Source organism: Phyllopteryx taeniolatus, unplaced genomic scaffold, assembly GCF_024500385.1.
Source record: "Phyllopteryx taeniolatus isolate TA_2022b unplaced genomic scaffold, UOR_Ptae_1.2 contig_45, whole genome shotgun sequence".
Classification (NCBI taxonomy): domain Eukaryota; kingdom Metazoa; phylum Chordata; class Actinopteri; order Syngnathiformes; family Syngnathidae; genus Phyllopteryx; species Phyllopteryx taeniolatus.
The window spans coordinates 149,169-162,125 of record NW_026903393.1 but is presented as its reverse complement, the minus strand read 5'-3'; the positions used below and the strand labels follow the sequence as shown (position 1 = coordinate 162,125).

The following is a 12,957-nucleotide window of genomic DNA, read 5'->3' as shown; positions in this document are numbered from 1 at the left end:
ATTGAATTTCTTCACGTGCCCTCTGGCCTCAGACTTTTCCAAGGCTAGTGAGGAAAAGCGGGACGGAAGATGAATGAATGAGTGAAGGATTGATTACTCGATTTACCGTCCAAAACGTCAAATGCAGATTTTTGGAGCTGGCTGGCAGCTCCAAAAAGTACTGTTGGGACGGTTGGACAAAGCAAGCTAGCAGTTTCCATTGTGTAGTGGTTATCATGTTTGCCTCACACGCAAAAGGTCCCTGCTTCGAAACCGGGTGGAAACAATGCTTGGGAGTTAATCTTTTTTTTTTATATGCCATGATAAACTATGGGGATAGATTTATGTCAAAATCTTTGACACAAATATATCTGTGACTTACATACGAGTTTTTCAAATCCACAAACATATCTGCAATTTACATGTGTATTTTTTTTTTTATGTCTGTGCATTTATCATGACTTATTATTTGTAAATTCTGCTTGTGTATTGTTGATGGTGCGTTTGTAGATCAGCGGGCACGCGGATTAATTTTTGAGACAAACGGAACGCAGTTTTCAAGATACACACACACACACACCTTGAGAATCTTCACACGCAGCCTCTCGATCCTGATTCTCACTTCACTGGCAGAACTATTCACGGTGTCCGAGCAGGAGCTCAAGATTTTATTCCCGACGGGGAGAAGGTTTTGGTCGGAACTGTTTTTGAAGGCAGATTAATTAAAATAATAATAACCTGGCCTTGCTCATACTAAGTTTTTACCCAGGGACCTTTCACACATGAGGCGCACATGCACACCACTAAGCTACGGGAACTTCCACTGTAGAACATCACCAGCAAGCCACGTACAACAGCTCCCTGACATGCAGATTTCCATTCTGCTTGACATTTACGACTCCTAGAACAGGAGCAGACTGTTCTTCAGTCCAAGTGCTCTTGAAGAGTTTACGCCCATCCATGTCCATAATAATCTTTTGCACGACCTCAAAGGTGTCACGGAGGTCACTGGGGTATCTGAGATTTAGCATATAAATGAGTCCAAAAAGCATAGCAACGGCTTGTGCTACACTACAGTATGTAAGTTCTGCAAAACCTTGATGACTTCAAGGACAACTCCAGCATGCAGTCATCACTTGAGACATTTTGCCAGCTTCACCTTTTGGTGAAGCTGTTTTTCATAGCATATAATAATAATATTTTTTTTTTGAAAAGGCCTTGTTCACACCCAGTTTTAAAACAGGGACGTTTCACATGTGAGGTGCACATGATCAACACTAAACTACAGTAACTTCCACTCCACTTGAGATTTACAACGTGACCAGCAAACCACGTACAACAGCTCTGACGAGAGAGAGACAAAAAAAATCGCTGTTTCCACCCGGTCTCGAACCAGGTACCTTTCACGTGTTAAGCGAATGTGATAACCACTACACTATGGAAACTGTTGGTATTATAGTGCCCAACCGTGGACATTGAGTTAATGACAGACCGGTCCAGCGTACAATTGAATATTTTCAAATGATAAGTCATGATAAATCCATCTATCCATCCATCCATTTTCTGAGCCGCTTCTCCTCACAAGGGTCGCGGGCGTGCTGGAGCCTATCCCAGCTATCATATTTATATGTGTATATTGCTAACACAGTCATCTTTTACAATTTGTCTGTGTTCAGACTTATCTAGCCAAGACCATCTCTTGCCAATGTCCTTCTTTTCCACAATTCCAGCAACCTTCTGCATTCAGTTTTGACTGATTCCAACTCTCTCTTCCACTATTAACAGCATAATTTATTTCCTCTGCTCCTTCAGTACACCAGAATGTCTCTATCTTTTACCCTACATTCTTTTTCTTTTTATTTCGTACTACACTTTCAGCATGTCTCGCATGATTCATGAACTCATCATGTTTCTTAATCCACTCTTTTACTTCTGATCTCATTCCATTTCAGTGATATGTGCTAACCAGTTGTTGCATATCACGGCACCACTCTTCTACATCTCTTTTGTAAGGGGTTAAGCTTTCCACCGCTTTCACACATTCTTCTTTTGACCAAGGTCTGTAGAGAAGAATTGTTCTGCCTTCTCTGCCTCCTTCACCTTCATATGCAGGATTTGCCACTTCAATCATGGGATACATGTCCCCTTCAATTAATCTTCCAATTTGGGAGAGGAGTCTGGACTTAATACTCCACCCATCATTCTGCTCCAATTGCCCACACCACCAGTTTTACTTTTTGTATGTGCTGGTGTGGCTGGCATAGGCGAATACAGGCTTATCACATTATTGTTTACAGAAGGTGGAGGAGAGCCAGTATATGGTTCTCCTCCCCCGCAGGGCCAGATAAGAGTGGAGCAGAGGCCTCTTGTCTGTGTCCATGCTGCTTCTCATTGTCTTCATTTCTTATAAACAATCTTTGTTTATCATCTTACTGACCTTTTCCCGTTTTTTGCGCTTCTACTTCCCATCTAATAGCCGCTGCTATTTCTTTATCTAACTTCTCTTCAAATGTATTTTTTTTTCCAATTCAATGGTCCTTGGTATTGTCAATTTTCCATTAAAATTATATTTATTTTTCCACCTGAGCACATACTCAGTTGAGCTTTCATATTTTTCATCAACAGCCAATTCCCTGCCAACTTGGCTTTTGCAACAACACTTTCCCATAATTAACCATGACAACAGTGCAGCAAACAGAGTGAAAATCTCTCAGTGGAGCGAACACAACCTTGTGGGTCTTGTCCGTTTTCGATTCACCTTTTGACTGCAAGAAATATCAACGACTTGTCACTTGCCACCTACTTCAACAGACGACAGCCTTACGTTAACACCGTCAGGTTTCCGGCTGCCCGCTGCTTTGGTTTTTTTAGTGACTCGTTGCATTCATACGACACACACTCCCACTCTTTCACACCTCAACCCTTCCCGTGTACCGCGGACCTTTTTGGACGGGACTACTCCATGTTTTTGACGTGCTGGACTACCCTCCACGGGACTACCCCATGTTTTTGGATAAGTGCTGGACTTAAACCCCCCCTTTTCCGATTAAGTGCGAGACATAAACTCCACTTTTAAGAACATGCGAGACTAATATCCCTCCTATAGCACGAGACTAAGTCCCTGCTTTCTGGTCGAGGCCGGGGCGGACTTCAACTCCCCCCTCTGGCATGGGAATCAAACCCAGCTCTTACACGTGCGTACACAAGAAAGGTTGCACTCACAGTTCACGACTCCTCGTCTGTACTCTTTGATGGTGCCTGAATTCGGAATGTTGTCAATCCATGATCCCGGGGAGGAAGCTGACGCAACTGGCCACGGAAAGTGGACTTCTTTTTCAGAACTCGTCTGGCTGTGCACAGTTTTCAATCGCCGTCAGCAACACCCCGGAGGACCTCAGATATGTTGGCATCCGGCTCGAAGGACCAAGTTTTGTCAGGCTTATTTTAACCAACAAGTTCATACCAAGGAAGGAGACAGAAGTAAGAAATCACAACTCGTGTTAAGTAACTTTGCAAAGTGAGAGCAGCTACAAGAACAAGCACCGCGCTTATGTCTCCCAACTCCGCTGAGGTGCCTGTCGCTGCGCAGCTCTTTTTATTAAGCTTGAGTAGGTGGTATCACATTCCATGACCTTTTAAGGATGTGGTCAGTGCTTGGAGGTGTGGGAGTTTTATTGCCTTGTGAAAAGTGCATTGTAGCACTCCTCCAAACTGCTCTTGCTTCCAGTGAACAAGGGTGCTATCATCTCAATGCAGTCACAGCAACAATGTGTTTTTATGCAATAATATATAAAAATTTTCCATCAGAATCTCACATACATAATACATTAAATATGTTAAGTGGAAACAGGATAAGTGCTGAAAACGTGCAAAGATAGAACAGATCAGTACTGAATTTCAAAGATATCACGTTAAAACCTTTTCACCTTCTCAATTGTCCGGATTTTTTGGGCCGGGCTAAAACTGTCCGTGCTGACCCTCCCCGCAAATGTATAGTCCATCCATCCATCCATTTTCTGAGCCGCTTCTCCTCACTAGGGTCGCGGGCGTGCTGGAGCCTATCCCAGCTGTCATCGGGCAGGAGGCGGGGTACACCCTGAACTGGTTGCCAGCCAATCGCAGGGCACATCGAAACAAACAACCATTCGCACTCACAGTCATGCCTACGGGCAATTTAGAGTCTCCAATTAATGCATGTTTTTGGGATGTGGGAGGAAACCGGAGTGCCCGGAGAAAACCCACGCAGGCACGGGGAGAACATGCAAACTCCACACAGGCGGGGACGGGGATTGAACCCCGCACCTCAGAACTGTGAGGCTGACGCTCTAACCAGTCGGCCACCGTGCCGCCGCAAATGTATAGTGTGTATGCATAAATCAAATTTACAGGTATGTATTGATCACAAACGCATTTCTGTGGACCGCATTTTGTGACAGACGTGGACTTTGGCTGGCTGTCATAACGTCGGATGACCCATGACGAGGGTCTCCCGGCCGAACGCGATGTGTCGCTTAATGTCCCAAAACTGCAGCTGCTGATTGTGATATTTTCAGAGGTTGAACCTGCCATGAGCAGAGACATTTTGAGGATGATTGTTGACAGTTTTTGGACATTAAGCCACGTTCCTTGGGTTCATGCATGGGGCTCGCAAGGAAGTGGCACTCGCCTGCCGTCTTTATATAGTTTTCTTGATGACACCCTCATAAATTTGCAATTTTTCAGCACATTAAATTACTGAGCGAACATAATTTTTGGGTACTAGCTGTTGTTCATGTGATCCAATGATACAGTATATGACAACAATATAAGATACAATACTAACTTGAACAAAGCGGTGTTTGGAAACTCAAGCAAGCTGTTTTTAATTTATTTATTTTTTTTAATTTCCTGAAAAGTTGTCATTTTGAAGGTGAGGTGATTCCACCTGACAGCTACGATATATAACATATAACTAATTACTGTCACTTTATATAATAGTAAAGTACATTCGTTTTCCCACACCAGCTGTGCCAGTGCCTTTTAATTTTCGATTTTGGTGATGAAAAAGGGGCGTTTGAAAAGTTTTTTTTTTTTGTTACCAATTGCTCCAAAATGTATTAATATTATTTGAAATCATTGCCGGTTTGGTAGGTTGATTGAAGACTCTAAATTGCCCTTTGGTGTGAATGTGTGCATGAATGGTTGTTTGTTTATATGTGCCCACCGATTGGCTGGCAACCAGTTCACGTTGTACCCTGCCTCCTGCCCTAAGATAGCTGGGATAGGCTCCAGCATGCCCGCGACCCTTGTGAGGATAAAGCGGTACAAAAAATGGATGGATGGATGGATTGCCAGTTTAATTTTCTTTGGCAAAAAATACATAAAATGAACTTGTTTGTCAAATATGGACCATAAAGACCCCTACTTCCTTTCAGCAATGCATGCCTTTTGTCCAATGTTTGAGTGATGTCAATATCAAAAAAGTGAATGATTGATTGAAAAAGGACTGGAAAGAAACTTTGACTTTTTGTGGTAAACTGTAAAGTGTGTTTGTGATACTTAATAAAATACAGTTCTTCAAACAATGAGGGTGACTCAATTTTCCTAAACATTTAATCAATTTTCCCCATTAAAAAGAATGGAAATGTCTTTAATCCATTGCAAGTCCTCTATAAACAAAATGCTTGCAACTTCAAGCGGCCCAAGCGACAAGGCCTAAGTGCGAAAACTGCAAAGCTGGGGCACTGTGGAGGATCACAAGCAGATGGCCTCTTAGCTCCACGATCAGATAGTGATGACACGACGTCACACTCCTCACTCTGATGAAGATGATGATAATAGTGTGATATGACATGTCACACTGACAACAAACGATGGAAATGTTCTCAGTGTGGGAAAACTTTTGCTTCTAAGAGCAAACGACACATGAGAAGACACACTGGAGAGAAAGCTTTTGCCTGTTCAGATTGTGGTCAAAGATTCTCTTAAGTATTGGGCTAATAAACACGTGTGCTGGTGACAATCGCAGTGATCAAGAAGCTTTCATTGAAAATTTCAGTTTAATATCAAAAGTAATGACTATCATGCAGATTTACAAAAAAATCTATATTTGTGTATTTTACCTACCATGTTTATCTTCAAGTCGTCTTTGTCTTTTCTAAAAGCCTCCTGCGGACAAATGTTAAGAATTAGAACTGGTGCCAAAATACACAAAGTAATGCATGCCTTGTTTTCCAATAATTTACTGATGTCCATATAAAATAAATGAGCGATTGATTGAACTTGACTGTAAAGAAGCATTGAGAAGTAAATAAAGAAGCATCAAACAAAGTCTCATCCTTCCCATCTCTATCCCTCTGTCTGGCCAACCTGTAGAGATCCTTTTCCCTTTCTTTTGTCTCCAACCTGGCATAAGTCATCATAGGCCTCTTGTTTGGCCTTTGCCACCTCTACCTTTGCCCTATGTCGCATCTCAATGTATTCCTTTTGCCTCTCCTTGGTCCTCTCTGAACGCTCACATTTGTTTGGCAAAGTTTTAAGACAGACACCCTTTGTGATACAACCCTCTGCATTTACCTGGGCTTGGGACCAGCCTACAGTTTGCTCTGGCTTGTGCCCCTCCATCGGGCTGCAGTGAGAGGATCAATCCCAGGTCAATGCAAATCACAGTCAATGGTCACATGACAAAAAAGGTTTAAGGATTAACGTTCCCTGACTGGGAACCGAACCCAGGTCACAACAGTGAGAGTGCTGAATCCTAACCACTAGACCACCAGGAACCTCTGGTATAGTCAACAATTGTTAATCTGGACAATTCCTAAGAGGGTCATCGCCACCCCCCCCCCCCCCCCCCCCCCCCATCCCCCACAATGGACATGAACCAAAATGTGCAAAGATTGACAGATCTTTTCAGTGGAGCACGACTTTCCAGCAGCACGACTACAGGTGGGCACAGTGGGAAAATGGCAAAATATTACACCTAGCAGACCATGCATTTGTTATCCAAATGATTTGGTACACAAAATTGTTCATAACTTTAGTCCTTATGTATTGCAAGCACTGCAATTGGCTCCTGGCTATCTCGTGTGCAGTTTTGCATGTGGTATTAAACCCAATTCACGCTGTATTTGTTACGTTCACCTTAAATGTCTGCGTTACGCTAACTCATGCAACACTGTCAATGCAGTCAGGTCTTTCCATCCAACATAAAGGAAAACCCTCATGTTAATAATTAAAAAAAACATCCTACATATTATTTGTTGTGTTATAATTAACATAATAATACATAACACATAATAATAGGTTGTGATCGTCGTATGAAATTGTGTGCAAGAAGGACAGCAGAGTACGAGGAGGAACTTTGTGAACCAAAAGAGGAGAAGGAGAATTTTTGTGTCTTGTAGGCTGGTTGAGTAAACATTTGTTCATGCCAACTGAAATCAGTATTCAGTCCGAAAATGTGATTGCAATGGTGGGAAGTAACCAAATACAGTAAACCCCCGCTATATCGCAGTTCACTTATCGCGGTCTGGCTCTATCGCGGACTTTATTTGTGTTATTGCAGTATTGCTCTAATTTTTGTACTGTTTATATCATATTTTTATCTATTACTCTTACGCTCTTGCAATATATTTTGTTTAAAAGGGTTTGTATACTTTTAAAGGTGTTTAAAGACCTTAAAAAAGTTTTGAGTCCCGTAAATGCCATAAAAACATGCCTAGGGTGTATTTCAACAGGGTTTTTCGAAATTGCAGAATCTCACTTATCACAAAATGATAAATGGACTGCACTTATATGGCGCTTTTTCTACAATATCACAGTCCCCAAAGCGCTTCCCAAAGCCTCCCATTCACACACATTCATTCACCCACTCACACATTAATTCACCAATGGGCGGCTGTTGCCGTGCAAAGCGCTGCCAGGCGCACTGGGAGCAATTTAGGGTTCAGTCTTCCCCAAGGACACGTAGACGGGATTCAAACCAGTGACCCTTAAGTCACTGGATGACCCGCTCTACCTACTGAGCTAGAGCCACCCACCTGACAGAGGGGGGAGGGTCTGGAACCTAACCCCAGCAGTGGGGATTACTGCACATTCTTAAGTAGAGTTTTAGGTGTCTGTCAAGTTGTTTTTTTTATCTTACTGTCAACAATTTACTTTCACTCTTTAAATAAAAAAAAAAAACTGTAATTTCTCGATAGTGCATATATATATATATATATATATATATATATATATATATATATATATATACACCTCACTGTTTTGTAATAATTGTAAAATACATCACTTCGGGGGAACACCTAAATAAATTACTCGTCGCTTGTGCTCCTCTAATTATGAGAGGCTGATCTCAGCCAAAAATGCCAGGGACATTTTTTTTTTTGTCCCAGTCCACCGCTGGTAGTAGTAATGGTGGTGGTTGTGGTGGTAATAGTAGCAGTAGTAGTCATGGTTTTAGTAATTGAAGTCGTAGTAGTGGTAGTAGTATTAATAGTCTTAATGGTGGTGGTGGGAATGTACGGTGAGAAACCTCACTCCCCAATCGCTGAATTCACAAACTGGGCTTTTGGCTCAGTGGTCAGTGCACTCGACTTCCAAGTGGTGACATGGTGGCGGCGTGGCTTCAAGCCTCGTTGTGGCTGGACAGCGCAGAATCGCCACTGTTAGAGAAGCAATAGAAGTAGTAGTAGTGATGGTGATGACAGAAGGGGTAGTAGTACTTGTGATATTAGTGTAAGATCACTGCTTCTCCATTATTTTCTACATGTAGTAAAAATGCAATTACCCTTTTATGCAAAAAAGCATGTTCCCCAGAGTCAGACCCCAACTATTTGAGAAGGACTGGTGTTAGAGGGAGTTGTAGTCGTCTTAGTAGTGATATTAGTATTAGTAATTAGGGTTGGGACTGGGTCAGAAAAACTCTTAGCCAATGTGGCTTAACAGTATAAAAATCTCCAAGCCACACTTGGTGTGTAGTTAGCTGACGGCGTCTGCGCTGACATCACTACGGCTGTCCCGCGCGTAATTTGCCTTTATACTCGAGCCCAACCCACGCGCGCAGTTTTGAAAATGTTCTGCAGTTCACCTCCAAGTCGGGGGTGTCGCTCTGCATTTTTTGGGCCATTTCCGGGAGCCGTTTTTACTTTCCTTTCGGTAACAAAGCAACAACAATGGCGACCGTGGAACAGTGTCTGCTCGAACAAATGGACTAGATGACCAGATGATACGTTTAGTTATGCTGCAAAATCGATCAAGAAGGTGGCAGCGAAGATGGTATGTCGAACCGAGGGGCACGCTGAGTACCTCATCACAGCATGTGACTAAAACGGAGCAATCACGAGAGATGATCTCCGCGGCGTTCGACGCGCAGCAACAATTTTTTCTGTGTGCGTGTCAAGATACGCAGAGGGGCCGCGCGGGCCAATTCATCGGTCACGTGATACAATGAGGGCGTTGTCAGCCGCGTGAGCGCGGGAGTATAAAGAGGCCTTTAGCCAGTCCTCATCACTGGGAACTAAGCTTTTTTGGTCCTGTTTGGCTGTTAGGTCAAGAAGAATGGAGGATTTGTATCCCTTGTATGTCGGAACAGTTCTACTGTGTCACAGTGGAGTTTTGAAGCTGCCGCTGTGGTTTCTTAGTATTATGATGTATGATATTTATTGAGAATTAGTCAATCAGTCGAACAGAACAAGGTTTCTCGAGGACAGTGAGAAAAGAAGACAAGAAAAAACAAAGCAGTAACTGTAAACAAGATAAGGAAAGTAAACCATATATCGAGAACAATGACACATTTGGTATGAGTGTTGTATGGGGCAGTAGCATTACACCCTGTGAGGGAAGGAGAGGATAAGGACAAGAGGGGAAGCATGCATGACAAGGGTCGTGAACCCGGGTGTACAACTGAAGTGTGGTGGGAGTGGCTATGTAAATTATAAACATCTGTAGGACCAGAGTGTGAGTGAGGGGATACTCGACCAATTCACATATTCATGAGTTATTTGTCGCAAACAAGTGAGTGGCCGCACAACCAGCGAAAAGGTTTCAGGGGTGTGTGCCTGCGGACACATGCAAGTGAATTGACATCATTACCCATGCACAATGACTGACAGAAGTGTCCTGTAATTGCTGTGACCCCACTCAATCAATTAAAAGGCGGGATCGGGCCCAGGAGTCCACCTGGGAGCAGCCCGGTGGGCTAGTAGCCCACCAGAAAAGAATTACAATCTCGCGTGAGTTAGCTTGGCCGTTTTTTTGTCCCTCTCCCTCCTTCCACTGAAGTCCGCTGTAGTCTCGTGGAATTTAAAACAAATGGTAAAACTTAAACACGGCAGAGAAGGAGCTACGAGATGCTCCGAGACACATTTACAAATCTGAAATCTGGACTTATTTTGGGTTTTACACCAAAGACGGACGCCTGGAATATTATAAAAGCCACGCCATATGCAAACAATTTTCCATATGCAATGCGAAAATCAAATACTGCGGAAACACCACAAACAGTCATGTACATGTTACAAGACGGTGTGCAGATGGAGTGCAGGTAAAAGGAAAACAAACCACTACTTCGTCCCTACTAACCCTTGAACAAGCTAACTCGGTCAAATTTTCTGTAAATTCAACGCGTGCCACCAAAATAACACACTCGTTGACTTATTATATGCGCTAAGACGTGCACCCTCTGAGCTCGGTGGAAAGTGAAGGCTTGCGTTTTATGATAAACACAGTAGAGCCCCGTTGCACCAATACCATCCCACCAGCATTTCACTGATGTTGCTTTGCCCCGTTTGTACAATGTTCCATCTTTCAACACCTAATCAAGTGATTAGTTCTTGTTCTAGACATACCTCTGTTAATTTGCACTTATGTTCAGTACACCCTGAACTGGTCACCACCCAGTCGCAGGGCACATATAAACAAACAACTATTCACACTCTCATTCACACCTACGGACAATTTAGAGTCTTCAATCAAGCTACCATGCATGTTTTTCAGATGTGGGAGGAAATCGGAGTAAGCGGAGAAAACCCACACAGGCACGGAAGGACATACGAACTCCATACAAACGATTTGAACTCCAATCTTCAGAGCTGTGAGACAGATGTGCTAACCAGTCGTCCACTGTTCCACCCAATGCAGATATACTTCTTTCCAAATTAGTGCTGCATTGAAGGCTAGACAAAGTACATCTATCTCTACTTTACCATACTAAAACATCATTCATCAAATCTTGGTGTCCGGGTAAACTTGTCTCAATGCCTTTTGAATCTTCCCAAGATAGTTTCGCCTAGCTTAGCTTGCTAGCTGCAAACAAAGAGAGACATTGGGTCGCCAGATTCCTATGTCCAATAACACATACAAAACTGCAGCGCGGTGTATATATATTCCATTTATAATAACTAAGTGTTAGTACCCACTATTGTTTGTTCCCAGACTGGGCTGGGATTTTAACCCCGCTCAGAACTGTGAGGCAGATGTGCTAACTAGTCATCTACCGTGCCACCCCTTTTCAACCACTAAAGGCATTTCACTGTACAGGTAGTTTCACTGGACAGACGAGCTTTTCCTGTAAGTAGTTCCCATTTTATTACATTGTAGCATGGGATTTGTAAGAATTGTGCTTAATTTAGAAGGAAACGATGAGTTGGAAGCGGCGCCTGCGTCATGTTGTATATTTTAATAGTACCACAATCAGAGTTCCTTTGCAAGGGCCAAATGTTTGGAAATCTGTATTCAAGCCAACCATCTTTTCTTTGAAGTTCTACATCAAAGGACTTCCTTCAACCATTTGTATTTTTATTAGGGTTTTCATTCTCCGCCCAGACAGTAACATGTCTTGGGTTCACTACAGGCGCCCTGGTCTGCAAAGAGGATTGTTTTGCATCTTATAAGATAAGGGTACCAGGTGTGAGCGTAGCAAGAGCGTGAGGCACCAGCAGGCGGGTGCGATTCCAAATATGGTCATGAGGAACGGCCATCTGCCTGGTGCACCCAAGGAGGGGCTAATTCCACGCCCAGAGAATTAAACCTTGATAAACTGAGATCCAGGGTTTTTCCGGGGCTTTTTCGTTTGTTCTGGCAATGTAAGCAGCTGTTATGACACTAAGGCTTGTTCAATAAATCGAATTAGCCCAAACGCCAAGTGTCTCGAAGTCTTCATTCATCCCATGCACGACGGAAAGCCGCAGGTCTCCCGGGTGACCTCCAACTCGGAACCACAGGCGAAAAAATCCACCTCAGTCACTTCAGGGTTATTGTAATTTTAAATTACAGCGTTATAAATCAAGATATTTTATATATATGGTGGAACCCAAACACACACATAATCAATGTAAATGGTGAATTTTAGAGAAAATTTAATAATAAAGAGGGGTTTCAACAGGATAAAACACAGACAAACCCAAAACAGACAAGGTACAGACGAACATTGGCGAAGGAAGTGATATGTGACGTGTCGTGAATGCGTAAAGCTGAGGACTCCTGGTCTCGTTAATATAAACCCAAATATGCACTTTTAGTAGACCGCAATGTTGGATTTACGTGTCTGGAACACGTTTGAGGCAGGTGAGTCAGGCTCCCGAGTGTTCGGCCAGTCCGGTCCGCACCGGGAACAGGTGGATTCGACAGAAGGAAGAAAAAAAGGAGAAAAAGCAGCAGCCCGAGTTCTCAGGGAGGACGTCTCTCGGGTGACGTTCGGAGCAGGCGCGTTGCGTCCGCCTCCGTTCCCTCAGACTGAGTTCGGCCCCCAAGCAGGGTGGCACCGAGCGGTTGCAGGAAACTAAAAAAAAAAACCCTCCTTTTCTACCACCTTCGCGAACACCGAGGGGCTGGACTGCCTTTTGCCGTTATTTTCCATTTTAGGATAATTTTGTGGTTTAAACCCAGTGGAATAAAATATTAATTATTGGATTTAAGATAACGAGACCATTCCCCCACCCTGCATTGTTCCACACTCATCCTCTTTCATACCTGTAATGAATCTTTCAAATGTTATGTGGT

At 43.2% G+C, this 12,957-nt stretch overlaps 2 non-coding genes across 2 annotated transcripts; one reads left to right on the top strand and one right to left on the bottom strand.

Annotated features, from left to right (window-relative positions):
• Nucleotides 1–192: 192 nt before the first annotated feature.
• Nucleotides 193–265, top strand: trnav-cac (transfer RNA valine (anticodon CAC)). Its single transcript has one exon. It is a non-coding gene; the product is annotated as a tRNA-Val (tRNA).
• Nucleotides 266–1,351: 1,086 nt separating this feature from the next.
• Nucleotides 1,352–1,424, bottom strand: trnav-aac (transfer RNA valine (anticodon AAC)). Its single transcript has one exon. It is a non-coding gene; the product is annotated as a tRNA-Val (tRNA).
• Between the last annotated feature and the right edge of the window lie 11,533 nt (nucleotides 1,425–12,957).